Here is a 15,803-nt window from a genome sequence, read left to right as displayed (position 1 = left end):
CGCAGGCTAGTCCAACGCTCAAAAAACCAGTGTAGGTGCGTTCTCCGATAACGCGTCTTTGTTACGCATCTCGATGACACATTTTAGACTGGTTCTGTAGCGTTCGACTCGTCGGTACTCAGTAACCGAAGTACTGTTCTTTTTATGCAGGTGGTTGTGGCACGTGGCACGGCGGTTTTACTTAACAATAGACAACAGGATTAGCCGTCGGGCTCCATTTGAAACCTACGAACTATACTTATGTTCGCGACAAACTCAAAAACTCCTGAACGGATTTTCGTGCCGTTTTTACCATCATCATCGTTTATCAATTGAGTGATTCTTGAGGATGGTTTGTGTATACAATTTGTTAAGGTTTACCCATGCGGCCCCGTGGCGTCTCGCTAGAATTTTATAAAAAGAGTTATTATTTTGTTTTTTGAGAGACCCGACGGAATGATACTAGTGCCTTGGAGCATGGGTCTGCCGCTAGTTTGAGACGCTACTTGCGTTGATACCCTGGCACCGTCCCATGTTCTATTAAGCACCAAAGATTCTGCTGGCGCTGCGGCTTCCTCAGCCGAAATCCTCAAGCGCCTCAAATATGCCGCTCTGGGAAGCAGCTATAGTGCGTAGTTTTGTAACAGAGCCCGGCGGCTAATCCTATTGTCTATTGTTAAGTAAAACCGCACGTGCTACTTACCTGCAAAAAAGGGTCATACTCATTCTATTTGGCACCTGAGCGCGGGCTAGTCCAACGCTCAAAAAACCAGTGTAGGTGCGCTCTCCGATAACGCGCCTTTGTTACGCATCTCGATGACACATTTTAGACTGGTTCTGTAGTGTTCGACTCGCCGGCACTCAGTAACCGAATTACGCAGGTTTTTATGCAGGTGGTTGTGGCACGTGGCACAAGCGGTTTTACTTAACAATAGACAATAGGATTACTTAGCTCGGGCTCAGTTACAAAAGTGCCAGTGCCACGTGGCACAAGCGGTTTTACTTAACAATAGACAATAGGATTAGCTCGGGCTCAGTTACAAAACTACGAACTATGCGTATTTATATAATTATACATATATTTATTTATATAATTATACATATTTGCGGCGTTTGGTATTCAAACTTTGGGGCCGTGGGGGCCAAGTGCGCGTCGACTGTACAAAGACTTGTCGGCGCGCTTAATTTTTTTTTTTTTATTTTTTTTTTAGAAATTTAATTCAGGCAACAAGGCCCATATTACAAATACCTTACAGACTAACATACATATTTATTTTATAAACTTAAAACAAAACACTATTTAGACGATAAAACGGCGTGGCTCCGTTGCATCGGCTGCTCTTGTGTCGGATTCGGCAGTTTGCCCCGGAACCTCCGAAACACGACACCTGTCGGCCAGAAGTCGGCGCACTCGATGGTCTCCTGCAGCGGTCGCGGCACGCGCACCACAAAAGAGTTGAAGTGCACGTAGTGGCGCGATCGAAGCTGGAACACCCTCAGCGTGTAGCCGGTCTTCTGGTGTACATATTCCACCACTTCAGCAGCCGTGGCGGTATAATGCAGGCGCGATACGTACAGCGCCTTACTCGGTGTAGCAATCCGCAAGCCAGAATTAGCCGGTTCGGCGGTACCACACTGAGTCTTACGAGGCGCCGTGCGCGCCTTCTTCTTTTTCGATACCAGTGTGAAATCCTCCTCATCCACACTGGCAACAGGGAGCTTCTCCTTGGGAGCCGCTCGATCTTCAGTACCCTTTACAGGTACACTAACCCGGTTCGATGCGACTTTCGGACCGGCGACGACATCCGCGTAAACACGATGACGTGATTTGGAGGAGGCGGGGGGAGGGCGCGCGCGCGGGAGGCTCGCGGGCGGCAACCCAGCTGATGCGACACATTTTACAGTGTCAGCAACATGCAAACTGACCGACGCAGCGCTCGAGGCTTGCCGGTCATCGCACTTGAAATTCGACGCCTCCGACCGAGTAAGGGCACTGTTTCGCAAACTGATGACTTCGTTGCGCAACTCGGTTATAGTGACCTGGGCCGCATCAAACTTCGAAATGACATCTGCTAGACTTGTTTTTAGGGCCACGATTTCCTTCAACAAGCAGCTAACGTCGACATGATCCGGAATATAGGACGGCAGGCTGGAGGCACCCGTCGTCGCAAACTCCGGAATCAGGTCTTCATTCTCCCTTAGAACGTTAATGATGTTCTCGAGGGTCTTCTTCCCGGTTTCATTACAAAACTACGAACTATGCGTATTTATATAATTATACATATATTTATTTATATAATTATACATATTTGCGGCGTTTGGTATTCAAACTTTGGGGCCGTGGGGGCCAAGTGCGCGTCGACTGTACAAAGACTTGTCGGCGCGCTTAATAGAGGCTTCTGCAATGGTGACCAGAGGGCTGGCCACTATTTCGCCCAGCGTATTAGCATCGCTATAGAGCGGGGAAATACGGCCAGCCTTCTGAGCACCTTGCCCGTTGACGCCTTGACGGCGATCTGGGGCAAATTTTTTATCTATAGTTTTGTAAGTTTTATTACGTTTGTTTATTTCTTTCTTTGTTTGTAAAGTATATATCTAAGATGGACCTTTTGTTTTTATGATTAGTCATTTATGCATAGACAGAAGCAAATACAACTTACCTACTTAACCTTTTCGCCGCCAATGACTTGATATAAAGTCAGTACATTTCGTGCCCCACACGCCACGACTTGATATGTTAATACGGGTTGAGGTAAAAAGGATGACTCACGTTAGACCGGGCCGTGTCCGGGCCAGAGCTTCCGGCGCATCGTTTTCTATGGAAAGCATCACGTGGTCACCTGTCATGTCATAGAAAAGTAAGCGCCGGAAGCTCCAGCCTGGCCACAGCCCGGTCTAACGTGAGTCATCCTTTAGAATTTAAATAACAGGACGCGGGACGCCACAAAGTTACAATTTAAACTCATTCCAAAACTTTTTGTGGTAACCATCACACCACCCACCACCACCACCATTCTACCATCGGACTTTTAGACGCACGGCCGATTTCCATCCTTACTTGGTAGATATTCCACCAATTCGCACGAAGCGCTTTGCTTCCACTTTCCTTATGCGCTCTGCCAAGGAATGGAATTCCTTGCCGGCGTCTATATTTCCGTGTTTTTATAACCCGGCAACCTTCAAATCAAGAGTGAACAGGCACCTTCTGGGCCAGCTCGCTACATCGTAGGCCACGTCTACGCCTCGGCTAGTCTGTGGCTATGAGTAAGCCCATTCATAATAAAAAAAAAACCACAATAGAATCGATATCGATACGTAATAACGACTTACAGAAACGCTTCGTCATGATGACGTTTTTAAGAAAAAACTCCTAATTGCTTGAAATTACATAGAAGGAAATAACGCTATTCTATTTGTGGTTCAATCGATAAAACTAATAAAGGTAACAATATAATGACGATGCACAATTGTATATTCAAAAATACAAATCAGCTTACGTTCTGTTATAGGGCAGCCTCCGTTGGAGTTTCGAAGAAAACTCTTGAATACAACCCAAACAGTTTATTAAACCCAAAATACACTGCACAAACTTACACACTAAAAGATTTAGGATATTACTAGATCTATGTTAAAGAGTAAATTACGAGTGACCATGTTTTTACTGTTATTCGCATTTTTATACAGTAATATTGCTGTCAATGCTTCACCTACATTTTAGTTTTACCTGGTAAGCAAAATAATTATACATGTATATAACAGGCCCCCCGATAAGACGAGGCTTTATCTTGAATAGATGAAGCTGAGTGAGAAAATTACATATAAAAGACTTAATGGAAAGTGTTTAATTAATATACATTTCAAAAACCTTTATAAGTACTTATAGTTAATCTTATTCTATACTAAAGCTAGTTATGTTCAGCAGAAGTGCTTGATTGACAACTAAGTAAATTATATTAAAAGCAATACTAAGTTAAGTGTTACACTTGAGTAGCTAGTAAGTTTAGGAATTTCTATAGCCGACACAGAATAGTCTTTGATATCGTCATTACATTTTACAGTTAAATGACAAAAATCCATTTAATATTATTTAGTAAGTACATGCCAAATATCGACATCACAAGAAATAAATTTGGGGTTACACTCTTTTGGTACAGATTTGAAATTTCGGTGAAAAGACGAGTTTCGCAACATGGGTTGATGATTCTGGAATAAATAGGTAGTTAAAAGAGGACAGATGGAATATTCACTATTCACTGTAGTGCAAGTGCAAGTTTAGGTTATTTAACAAAATAGGTATAATGCAGTTAATTCGTGATATAATGATAAGGATGGTTTTAGTCAATAAAATAGCATTTAAAACATGATCTAAGTAATTGGAGATCGTGAGTAATGATGAGCTCTCGATTACATTTACACGGTGGTCGTCACGCGACATGTAGGTTAGTTGTTAATTTACTTTTGTAACTTGAGATAAGGCCTGAATCATGTGTTCTAGTGAGTTTATTTTTATTCCATTATAATTAATATAGAAATGGTTGAGTTGAAAACATCTATGCAGGAGGGTTTTGGAAGAGAATTAGGTTGTATTTAGGGATGGGCAGGCTTTATCTCATTTACGTGATATTTAGTATGGCGGCGGTTAATGCAGAGAGTAACGTTATTTTTATTATGAACTTTAGCTATTTTGTACGGCCCTTTCCAAATAGGAGATAAGGCTTTTCGAAGCCTGTGGTGTTGTTTTAGATATACAAGGTCGCCAACCTTGTATGAAATTACACGAGAGGGTGAGTCGTAGTATTGCTTAGAGGTTTCTTTACTTTTAAGAATATATTCGAGGGCCTTTTCTCGACTACATCGCATACGGTACTGTAGGGCTCGGATATATTCGTCGTAAGTGAGACTGTCACTAGTTTCGTATAGGGAATTAGGAATATGAGGTTTGTGGCCATACAGAAGTTCATATGGGGTGTATTGAGTGGTACTGTGTGGGGTAGTATTATAACAAAGGATAGCCGTAAATAGATAGCTGTGCCAATCGGATTGGTTTTCATTCACAAATGATTTTAAATATTCCTTCAAGGTCGAATGGCTGCGTTCAAGGGCACCATTCGTCATAGGGTGATAAGGGGTGGAAAATAAGGGCTTTATTTTAAAGATATTGGTTATTTGTTTAAATAATTCTGAAGTAAAACACGTGCCAAGATCAGTTAGGATCATTTTTGGGATTCCAAATAGAGCCATGAAATGAACTAGATTTCGGGCAACTTCCTCGCTCGTGGCGGTGACCTGTGGGTACGCGCATGAGAATTTGGTAAGGTCATCTTGGAGAGTCAGGATATACCTAAATTTTTGAACACCAGCTTCTGGAAGGGTGCCGACTATATCTAGAGCTAGTCGTTCAAATGGTTTAGTGCTAGAGGATGTTATTACCATTGGGGCTACATTACATTTTCTTAAGGGTTTATTGATTTGGCATAGCTTGCATGACTTAACATAGGTTTCGATATCTTTGCGCATTGTTTTCCAATAGTAAGAAGCCTTAATCCGATTAAACATTCTATTGATTCCGGGGTGTCCAGCGATTGTGGAGTTATGATTTTCTTTAAGGATTTGAGGAATTTCCGCAGGTGTAGGATAAATTATTTTGTTTCTGTAAATGTGTATAGTTATGTTAGTATTGTGAAAAACATATGCAATCATGTTATAGATTTTAGCATAAGAGATGTTTGTAAATGGCTCCGTAAAGTCCGACACCGCCAAGTCTGTGAGTGTCGGGTTATTTTGTAATATGATATGTCGTAGCGATTGTAGCAAATTAAAAATAGTTTTATAATTTGTCTCATCATAGTGATGGACTTTAGTGAATAGGAAGTAATACATTTTATTACTACTGGGGAATGGTAGAACGGTGTCAGGTTGACGTTCAGTATTTTGGAGGTCTTCTTGATTCGGTATTTCAGATAAAATTTCTTCGATATAAGGCATAGAAGAGTCAAAATCAAGAGAAGTGGGGCATGCGATTGAGTTCAATTTAGTTTTGACTAAGGTTTCGGAATGTTCTTTTATGTTTGTATTATACCTTTCAGTGGATTTGTTAGACTGAGATTTGATGAATTGTTCATAAGGACATTGGACTGTAGTATTAGGAATTAGATTTTGATTTCTGCTCTGGCTGCGAGTTAGGGCATGAATTGGGATTCTGGAAAGAGCGTCGGCATTAGAATTAAGTTTTCCAGGTTTATAAACGACTTCATAGTCGTATTCCTCCAATTTTAATCTCCATCGAATAAGTCTACTGCCAGGGTCTTTTACGTTGAAAAGCCAGGTTAGTGGGCGATGATCGGTGACAATTTGAAACTTATTTCCATACAAATAAGGGCGGAAACATTTTACAGCGAAGATAATGCCTAAGAGCTCTTTTTCTGTGGTGGAGTAGTTACATTCGGCTTTATTCATAGTACGAGACGCGTAGGCGATTGGGAGATCTCGTCCTATGGGACCTTGAGAGAGTACAGCCCCAAGGGCACTGTTACTAGCATCTGAAGTCACGACGAAAGATTTGGAGAAATCGGGGTACTGAAGTAGAGGTGCCGAGGTAAGTTTTTCTTTCAGGTTGTTGAAAGCCAAATCTTGTTCAGAGGACCAATTGAAAACGGCATCTTTCTTTAAGAGAGAGGTAAGGGGTTTTGTTATTTTGGAAAAACCATCTATGAATCTGCGGTAGTAACCTGCTAGGCCAAGAAATGATTTGATTTCTTTAGAATTACGTGGAACTGGGAACTCAGTGACGGCTTTTACTTTGTCGGGATTAGGATGCACGCCTTTGTCAGTGATTACGTGACCTAAATAAGTCACTTCGCGACGTAGAAATTCACATTTGTCAGGTTGGAGCTTTAAATTAAATTCACGAAATCTATCAAATATAAGTTGCAATTTTTTGACGTGACTTTCAAGATCATGGGAGTATATTATGCAGTCATCTAAGTATATATAACAATGTAGGCCTTGTAGACCTGAAAGGGCTAGATTCATGAGACGCTGGAAAGTGGAAGGTGCATTTTTCAGGCCAAACGGCATTCTTAAAAACTCGAAGTGGCCTGAAATTCCATTAGGATTAAGAACAGTAAAACCAGTTTTAGCTGAGTCAGAGGGGTCCATTTTAATTTGATGAAATCCAGACACCAGGTCCAAAGTTGAAAAATATTTAGAATTGCCTAGTTGATCTAAGATGTCGGTTATGAGGGGTATTGGATAGATTTCAGTTATTGTGACGTCATTAAGGCGCCTGTAATCGATAACCAAACGCCATTTTTTTTGGCCTGATGCATCAGCCTTTTTTGGTACAATCCAGACTGGTGCACTCCAGGGGGATATGGAAGGTTGAATTATATTTTGGTCAAGCATTTTCTTGATTTGTTTATCAACTTCTTGACGATGACATTCGGGGAATCTGTAAGACTTAGCATTAATTGGCGGGGCGTTGCCTGTATTTATTGAGTGTTGTAGGGCGTTAGTATGAGTCAAAGGGTCTCCTTCGAGATAAAAAATGTCAGCGTATCTACTGCAGCAATCAAGCAAAGATTTCTTTTCTTCAGAATTTAGATGTGTGTGACGAATGAGATCTAATACACGTTGGACGCGGTTAGTTGACGTTGACGGTGCATGATTTACGTTCATGACAGATTCAGCGGAGTTTTCTACAAAGAGGGAGTAGTCGATTGGAGTAATCTTTACCTTAAGGTCCTTTATCTCGACCGGGGAATCAGTGGTATTTAAAATAGATACATTAACACGTTTATTCTGTTTTATGGCGACTACGCAGTTGGCTAAATACACCCCCTCACAAAACATATGGTCTAATACTAATCCTTCATTTTTCCCATTTAATTCTGAGACGGAGTTGGAAATACCGCATTCAATTACACTCTCCGATCTAGCAGGAATTATGTAAGAAGGCTGACTAAAATAAATGTGTAATTGCTGACCATTTAATGAAATAGAGTCGGTTTTGTAATCTATATTTGCGTCATAAAATTTGAAAAAATCGTTACCTATGATACCGTCGTATTTAAGATTTATCTCGTCTTTAATAGCGTGAAATTCGTAGCGAATTGTTTGATTTGTAAGACAGAGTCCTAATTGTAGGGAACCTAGAGTCTCACAGTAGGAGTCGGAGTCGTTAATACCTTTCAGTTTAATAATTTCAGATGAGAGTGGGGGTTTCTGTTCCAAACTGGAGTATTTAACAATACTTACACTAGATCCTGTGTCCAACAGGAAGCAGAGAGGTTTATTGGAGTAGGGAGTATTTAAATAAGTGTGTGGTAGTGATATTTTTCCTTTTAATGACTTAATTTCATAGCAAGGTATAGGACGGCGAGTACTATTGGTTTCCAATTTATTTTCAGACAATGGCAAGGATTGAGGAGGAAAAGATTTCGCTGTGAGTTCTTCTTTACAGGATTTGGAATTGGAGACAACATCAGAGTATGCCCTGGTAATCGTTTCTGCACAAGGATCAGTGACAGAATTGGTAGGGTGTTCCCGATTAACTACATCATGGGGTGCATTAAATTCTTGATAGGAATGAGAGTCCGCTTTGACTACCTTATGGTTGGATTCAGTGGAAGAATTAGTACAAGTAATAGCGGGAGATTTGGCACAATGTGTAGTGGGGAGGTTATTATAAGACTCAGTGAGGGAATTGGTATAAGATTCAGTGAGAGGTTTAGTACAAGATACAGTGGGAGAGTTAGCATAAGATTCAGTGAGAGATGTGGTACAAGATACAGTGGGAGAGTTAGCATAAGATTCAGTGAGAGATGTGGTACAAGATACAGTGGGAGAGTTAGCATAAGATTCAGTGAGAGATGTGGTACAAGATACAGTGGGAGAGTTAGTATAAGATTCAGTGAGAGATGTGGTACAAGATACAGTGGGAGAGTTAGTATAAGATTCAGTGAGAGATTTGGTACAGGATACAGTGCGGGAGTTAGTATAAGATTCAGTGTGGCTTTGAATGCATGGCAAACGTTTTCGATGCCGAAAACCGGCGTGAGAGACAGTGAACGTGTCATGAGAAGTACGCGATTCCGGTAGACACGAAACCGGAATCGTATTTAGTTTAAATGATCAGAACAAGTTTCGCATGAGTATGTGTTTACTTGACTGTTACGTGAACTTACACTGGAAATCCGAGGCCGCGAGTCAGCTGTTTCGGGTGAATCGGCTGAGTTGTTTAAACGAAGGTTATTATTATATTGTCTTTTGCGACATTCGCTAATGTGATGACCTATATTCTTGCAATAGGCACAAATTTTTGGTTTGTTTGAAAATTGAAAATGAGATTGAGTCTGTGAACTAGTAGAGGGCTGACCAGTTGAATTTGGAGGGAGTTGCTGAGGTTGGACATGGAAGGAATTTCGCTCCTTTCTAGCACGGAAACACTCGGATGATGAGTGCCCTGATTTGTGGCAAATATCACATATTTTAACCGCCTTAGTATTAGTGCGCTTGAGATTAAATATTTTTTCTTCCTCAACTGCAAATGAAATTCCATCGTTAAGATTTGAGGGGTTGTGACACCTAACTATAGATGAAAAGTTGGGATTTAACCCGAGTAGGAATGTGTTAAGAGCGAGATCTTCCATGGCAGCTATGCGTCCTGGAAGTTCCGTGGCATCCGTGCAAGAGTATTGTATATCGGCTAGAATTCGAGTCAAGCACGATTCTATGCGTAGTGAATATTCCGTTACTGTTTCCGAAATATTTTGTTTACAATTTTGAAGCTCTAGAAGAAGATGCGTAGAATGTTTCTTTTCACCGAATGTTGTTTTGAGAAATTGTTTAATATCAGCCCATGTTTTGAAGGTCTTCAGGCAGCAAAGCCAATTGGGCCTTACCTTCGAGTTGTGACAAAATAAATTTACATAGAACATTCTGCTGTTCTGAACTGGCTAAGCTTATAGCATTTTCGCAATTTGTCAAGAATGCCGGTAGGGACTCGCGATCTCCGTTGTAGGGTTTAATAAATTTAGTTAAGAAAGATAGAGTAATTTTGTCACTCATTTTGGGTTTTTGGAGCTTCGGAGAAGTTTGATAAATTTTTAATTCAGGCGCGGAAGTATTCGGATCTGTATGCTCAGTACCCGATTGATATTCGTCAGATTCCTCGGTTATGGCCTCTATTTTAAGATTACTCATTAATTATGCCGTTCAGAACATCAGTAAATGTTAAAATAGAACTAATTATTATACTAAAAGTAAAAATAGTAACTAATTGTCCATAGAAATTGTAAAATAATCACTGGAATGCACTTTTTGTTTTGAAATAGAAGGAATTAGGTACTTTCACGAATAATTGAATAAAACTCACAGAATGCTGATGCGCAGAAACATACTAGGTAACAACGGGTTGATGACCGGCCACACGATGCGTCGTATTGAGGTTGCACACGGCGAAATACGTAGGTAGTAGAGGTGTCACGTTGTCTCGAAACGTGCAGGTGTCCAAGATGGGATAGGTGCGGGCTAGTGAATCCAACAGAGTCACTAGACTGATCGTCGACCTGGAGCAGTGCGAGCGGGGTAGATATGTTGTTTGTGTTCCGAATGCGGGCTCGGCTGGGTTGCCGAGGCTAATCGTCGATTCGGGGTTGCGATGCGGGCTCAGCGACAGTGCTGAGACTAACCGTTGATCTGGAAGCTGTCCTTTGAGTTCGGAATGACGGGACCTGACAGTCTCTTATGTCATCCCACCGCTGCCACCAATTTGTTATAGGGCAGCCTCCGTTGGAGTTTCGAAGAAAACTCTTGAATACAACCCAAACAGTTTATTAAACCCAAAATACACTGCACAAACTTACACACTAAAAGATTTAGGATATTACTAGATCTATGTTAAAGAGTAAATTACGAGTGACCATGTTTTTACTGTTATTCGCATTTTTATACAGTAATATTGCTGTCAATGCTTCACCTACATTTTAGTTTTACCTGGTAAGCAAAATAATTATACATGTATATAACAGTTCCATATCCATGTGTGGCTATAACCACATAAGCCGTCTAGCCCTTTGTACAGTTGAGCCTACCAGAAAAACAGACATGCATAGGTACACATATTCCAACACTTGGAATATGTTTTCCTTCTCAATTGTGGACCAAATTGCAGCAAAATCGGAAAACTTTCGGGTAACTAACGCTATTTTCTTAATAATTCTGGTAAAGTTATGATGCCGATATTTGGCATGAAAAAATTTGATAACTTAGCTTTAAATACAACGATATATCCAATTTCCGATAGATTTTTGCAGTTTATTAAGGTTTTAACCACCGACCACCGGTGGACGGGCAGCAGCGTCCCTCAAATTCGGTGTACTCGACTGCGATCGCCAACCCGCCTGCCAAGCATGGCGATTACGGCATTCACCCCCCCATAAGGGCGAGGCCTATGTTCAGAAGTGCACGTCTTATGGCTGAGATGATGATGATGATGATGATTAAGGTTGACAATTTATTTTGTACTTTTGGTGGAATTGGAATGCCCCAAAAAGTGCGATCGCTTACGCAGTCGCTATCGTAAACGTACTTGTTTTGTCATAGTGAAAATCAATAGGAATCTCACTTGCTGGGAATTTCACATTATCGTCGTCATCAATACCTATATGAAAGCCGTTAAGGATTCATATTACATAATGTTCCCGAAATCCAATTCCTTGACCGTCTCATTAGTAGTACGAAGTTCGACCGTCTTGACCCATTATATAAACTGGCCCTTGAAACGGTAGTTAATCCTTTCAGAGTCCAGACCATGTCCGAGACACCCTCAAATTTAATTATCATGTTTATTACTTCGCCCGTTCTAACGGTTAACCGCCGGTTACGTTAATCTGGTTACGATCGGTTGTGTCATTAAGGCTAATTGACTGTTTACTTTACTGTCACATCACCTTTGTATGTTGTCATACTTAACATGCTTATGAAATATCTAATCAAGATAAGGGGCTGTTTTAAAATGGAAAACGCTATGTAACGATATTGTAATTTGTGGCCCATAGGTGCGGATCCTTGGCCATGCCGAGATCTTTAAACTTTTGGACGCCAATGACTGATATATCTGCACCGCAGGTTCAACGCCAAAGACTGATTAATCGGTCACAGACCACAGAGTAACATAGACCTACGTACATATGCATAAAGTTCAATTTCAGTTTTGACACTTCGGTGACGTGGTGTCCGCGTGACAGCTTTTATTTAAAGAATTAGAGATTAACTAGAAACGATATAGTAAAGATATGTGACGTCCCACGGGTAAAGGTACATACCTTATGGCGGTTGGCGCTTACGCTATCATTGCGGCGCTATGCGACGTAAGCGCCGGCCGCCACAAGGTACCTTTTTCTGTGGAACGTCACATATCTTTACTATTTCATATCTAGTGAGTCTCCAATTCCTTTCCCGAATCGAGCCGTGTGTTTGACACGGCGTCGAAAAGAAGGGCCTTTACAGACGGACAGCAACCCGACGTTGCAGTTGGCGTGCAGTTGACGTCCCATACAGGGTCGGGTTGTCGGGTTGCAAGGTTCTTGGCACATCTTAGTTCATTCATAGAGTCTGGCTAGCCAAAAATTGTTGACAGATATTTCGTTGTTGTATCACCAATTGTCTATGATTTAAAAAAAAGCTAAAAGTCAGTTGTCAATTTATGTCATTCATTCAAATTGTTTGCGGTTTTTATGGGGTTTATTTTAAATAATATTAATAAATTATATGCTGAGTGAGGTTCACAAACTATTATTTAAGCTCGTAAATAATTACGACAATGTGCGAAGTCGACGTGTAGCGTTGTATAATGAAAAAGTGCAATGTTTACAACTTCTAACCAAATGTAAACAAATTAGGAGGTTGGTGCTCTATAAATATTTTGATACTTTAAGTACTAGTTCTAACATTTGCCGATTACTTTGATTAAGTACGTGAATTTATTAATGCCTGAATCTCATAAATAGGACAAGTGTATAAAGAAACGGATAAATTAAAAGTTCTGAAAAATATCTATAAAATCTAAATATTGGAACGTTAACATGTGTGTTTGTCGTTGACTGTACTTTAAATAGTGGTAGAAATTATGTGAGCTGACTTTGAGTGCACTTAAACGTTTATTTAGCTTATTTCCTTAGGTACCTTACTTGTGCACAGAATATCAAAGATATTGTCTAGTATCAAAACTATAATTCCTACTACACAAAGTGTGACCAGCCCAAGATTTTTTTAATTTCCCGCCAATAATTTAGGTAAAATTTCAGTAGCCAGACTCTAGCACAAAATTAAACCAAGTTAACTGGAATCCTTTGAATTAATAATCTTGGCCTGAACTAGTTAAGGTAATCGAACATCGTGACCCGCTTGCCATGTCTTGGCATTCGTGCCCTAGATTATAATCGCCATGAACCATGGAACACGGAATATGGAGGAGTAGTTTCAATGTACTGACGTGTTACTTGAGTAGAACAGTTAAACGTTACACTTTAGCAAATTTGCACAAATTCGATACAAAATTCTTCAAACACCAACACCACTTTGTGACCAAAATAGTTTGGTAATGTAACGTCTAAATAGTAGTTTGAAAAGTCTGGCATCTCCACTCGTGTTTTATACCCGTTGCATAAAACCCACATTCTACTAACCAACGAATATGTAAGACGGTTTATATAAGTAATGTATTACTTTGAATGACTCATTAGTTTCGTCGTTGGTTCGACTCATTTTGCCGTTTTAAAAATAAGCTTTTATTATAGAACTCAACGTTCTTATGAAGTGGGTACTAAGTAGGTAAAATGCAAAGTTGCACAAATGAATAAAAAACCGGGCAAGTTCAAGTCGGACTCGCGCACGAAGGGTTCCGTACCATAATGCAAAAAAAAAAATAGCAAATAAAAAACGGTCACCCATCCAAGTACTGACCACTCCCGACGTTGCTTAACTTTGGTCAAAAATCACGTTTGTCGTATGGGAGCCCCATTTAAATCTTTATTTTATTCTGTTTTTAGTATTTGTTGTTATAGCGGCAACAAAAATACATCATCTGTGAAAATTTCAACTGTCTAGCTATCACGGTTCGTGACATACAGCCTGGTGACAGACGGACGGACGGACGGACAGCGAAGTCTTAGTAATAGGGTTCCGTTTTACCCTTTGGGTACGGAACCCTAAAAATACTAAAATACTAACACCCACACCTATTTGCGAGTTACCTTTTATATTCGGAAGTTATTGATTACTCATACAGCCGGTTTTTTTGAGCACTTTAAGATTACTGGAAATTTCAGATTGATTCTTAGACTTTTATACTACACCGCCTGTTCCAACCTTAGTGCTGGTACGGTCAGCCAAGAAAGTGGTCTACCACGGGTGGTGGTGATAGACCACTTTCTTGGCCACCACCACCACCCGTGGTAGACCACTTTCTTGGCTGACTGTACACTAAAGTTAGAACATTCAGCAGCCGAAGTACTCGTATCTTAGCGTGCGAGTTGGCCAAAATAAATGACTCTCAGACTTATTAGTCAGAGTCTGAGTACTCTGAGTTATTATAAGAGTATTATTATCAGTCTACAACGCAGTCGTGTTTCGTTCATTTTTTTATACCACGTCGGTGGCAAACAAGCATACGACCCGCCTGATGTTAAGCAGTCACCGTAGCCTATGGACGTCTGCAACTCCAGAGGTGTTTATACGCGCAGTGCCGTGTTACATGCGCATTGCTGTCATTTTGAGCACCTCGCCCGCTGCTGCTAAATAATGACTTGACAATTAAACTTAGGACCAATAACCCAATCATAAAGCACATATATTTTTACCTTTAAACGAGTAATTCTTGTATAGGTACCTATATATATTTCGGGGATCTCGGAAACGGCTCTAACGATTTCGATGAAATTTGCTATATGGGGGCATTCGGGGGCGAAAAATCAATCTAGCTAGGTCTTATTTCTGGGAAAACGCGCATTTTTGAGTTTTTATACGTTTTACGAGCAAAGCTCGGTCTACCAGGTATTATGTAAACATTTCTATTATTACGCACTTGTAAATAAGTAACGTCATTGGTGACTTTACTTTATTCCCCGTCAAGGCTTGCCCAGTGACTTGACAAATTGACAGCCGTTCCGGTTCCGTCTCGTGATCGATTGAGGAAAACAGTTGACAAACTTGACTAAAAACACCCAACCGTGTTGCGCAATAAAAACTATAAAAAGTCAATTAATTTACCTAAATTAATGTAACGCGCGTATTTTAAACCACTTTCATTTTATTTTGAGTGTTTTTTGGCGCTCTTTCTTAGTTTTGTAGTTATAGGTAACGCAAAGGGGTCAAACACTAAAGATTGTTCGCTTTTTTCTTGTAGACATATATAGGTACAAAAGTTAAGGACCATTAAGGTTATTTTCTTATCCACATGAAAAGGTACTTAAATTACTCCTTTTATTTGGTTAAGTATGATAAAATCATTACCTACGAGTACATGCCCACAACTCCCACAAGCTATTAACTATTGCCCACAGGAGAGAAAAATGTACAGTTAACGCGAACAAACAAGAACAACAATAGTTAACAGCTTGTGGGCATTTGTAGTAAGGTTTACCGATGGACAGTTAACAGTGTGGGTGAGGGTACACCCACAGTTAAGTGAAAATGCCCTATTACACATGAAAAAAATATACTAATTCAAATAAAAACAAAAAGCCAAAGTCATTTATGTAAGCACCTTAATCGACACCTGCGATCAAATTTATCATGCATCCATTGAAGCGAGAGGTCATTTT

General features: G+C 40.3%; 1 protein-coding gene and 1 pseudogene across 3 annotated transcripts in view; one reads left to right on the top strand and one right to left on the bottom strand.

The window, feature by feature from the left end:
* Positions 1-15,803, top strand: part of LOC134678579 (putative ferric-chelate reductase 1 homolog) — a 50,085-nt gene that overhangs the window by 18,109 nt on the left and 16,173 nt on the right. The gene's annotated exons all lie outside the window — the stretch shown is intronic.
* LOC134673009 (uncharacterized) lies at positions 357-10,047 on the bottom strand (annotated as a pseudogene).

Source organism: Cydia fagiglandana, chromosome 2 (assembly GCF_963556715.1).
Source record: "Cydia fagiglandana chromosome 2, ilCydFagi1.1, whole genome shotgun sequence".
NCBI lineage: Eukaryota > Metazoa > Arthropoda > Insecta > Lepidoptera > Tortricidae > Cydia > Cydia fagiglandana.
This window is presented reverse-complemented; position numbering and strand designations above follow the sequence as displayed.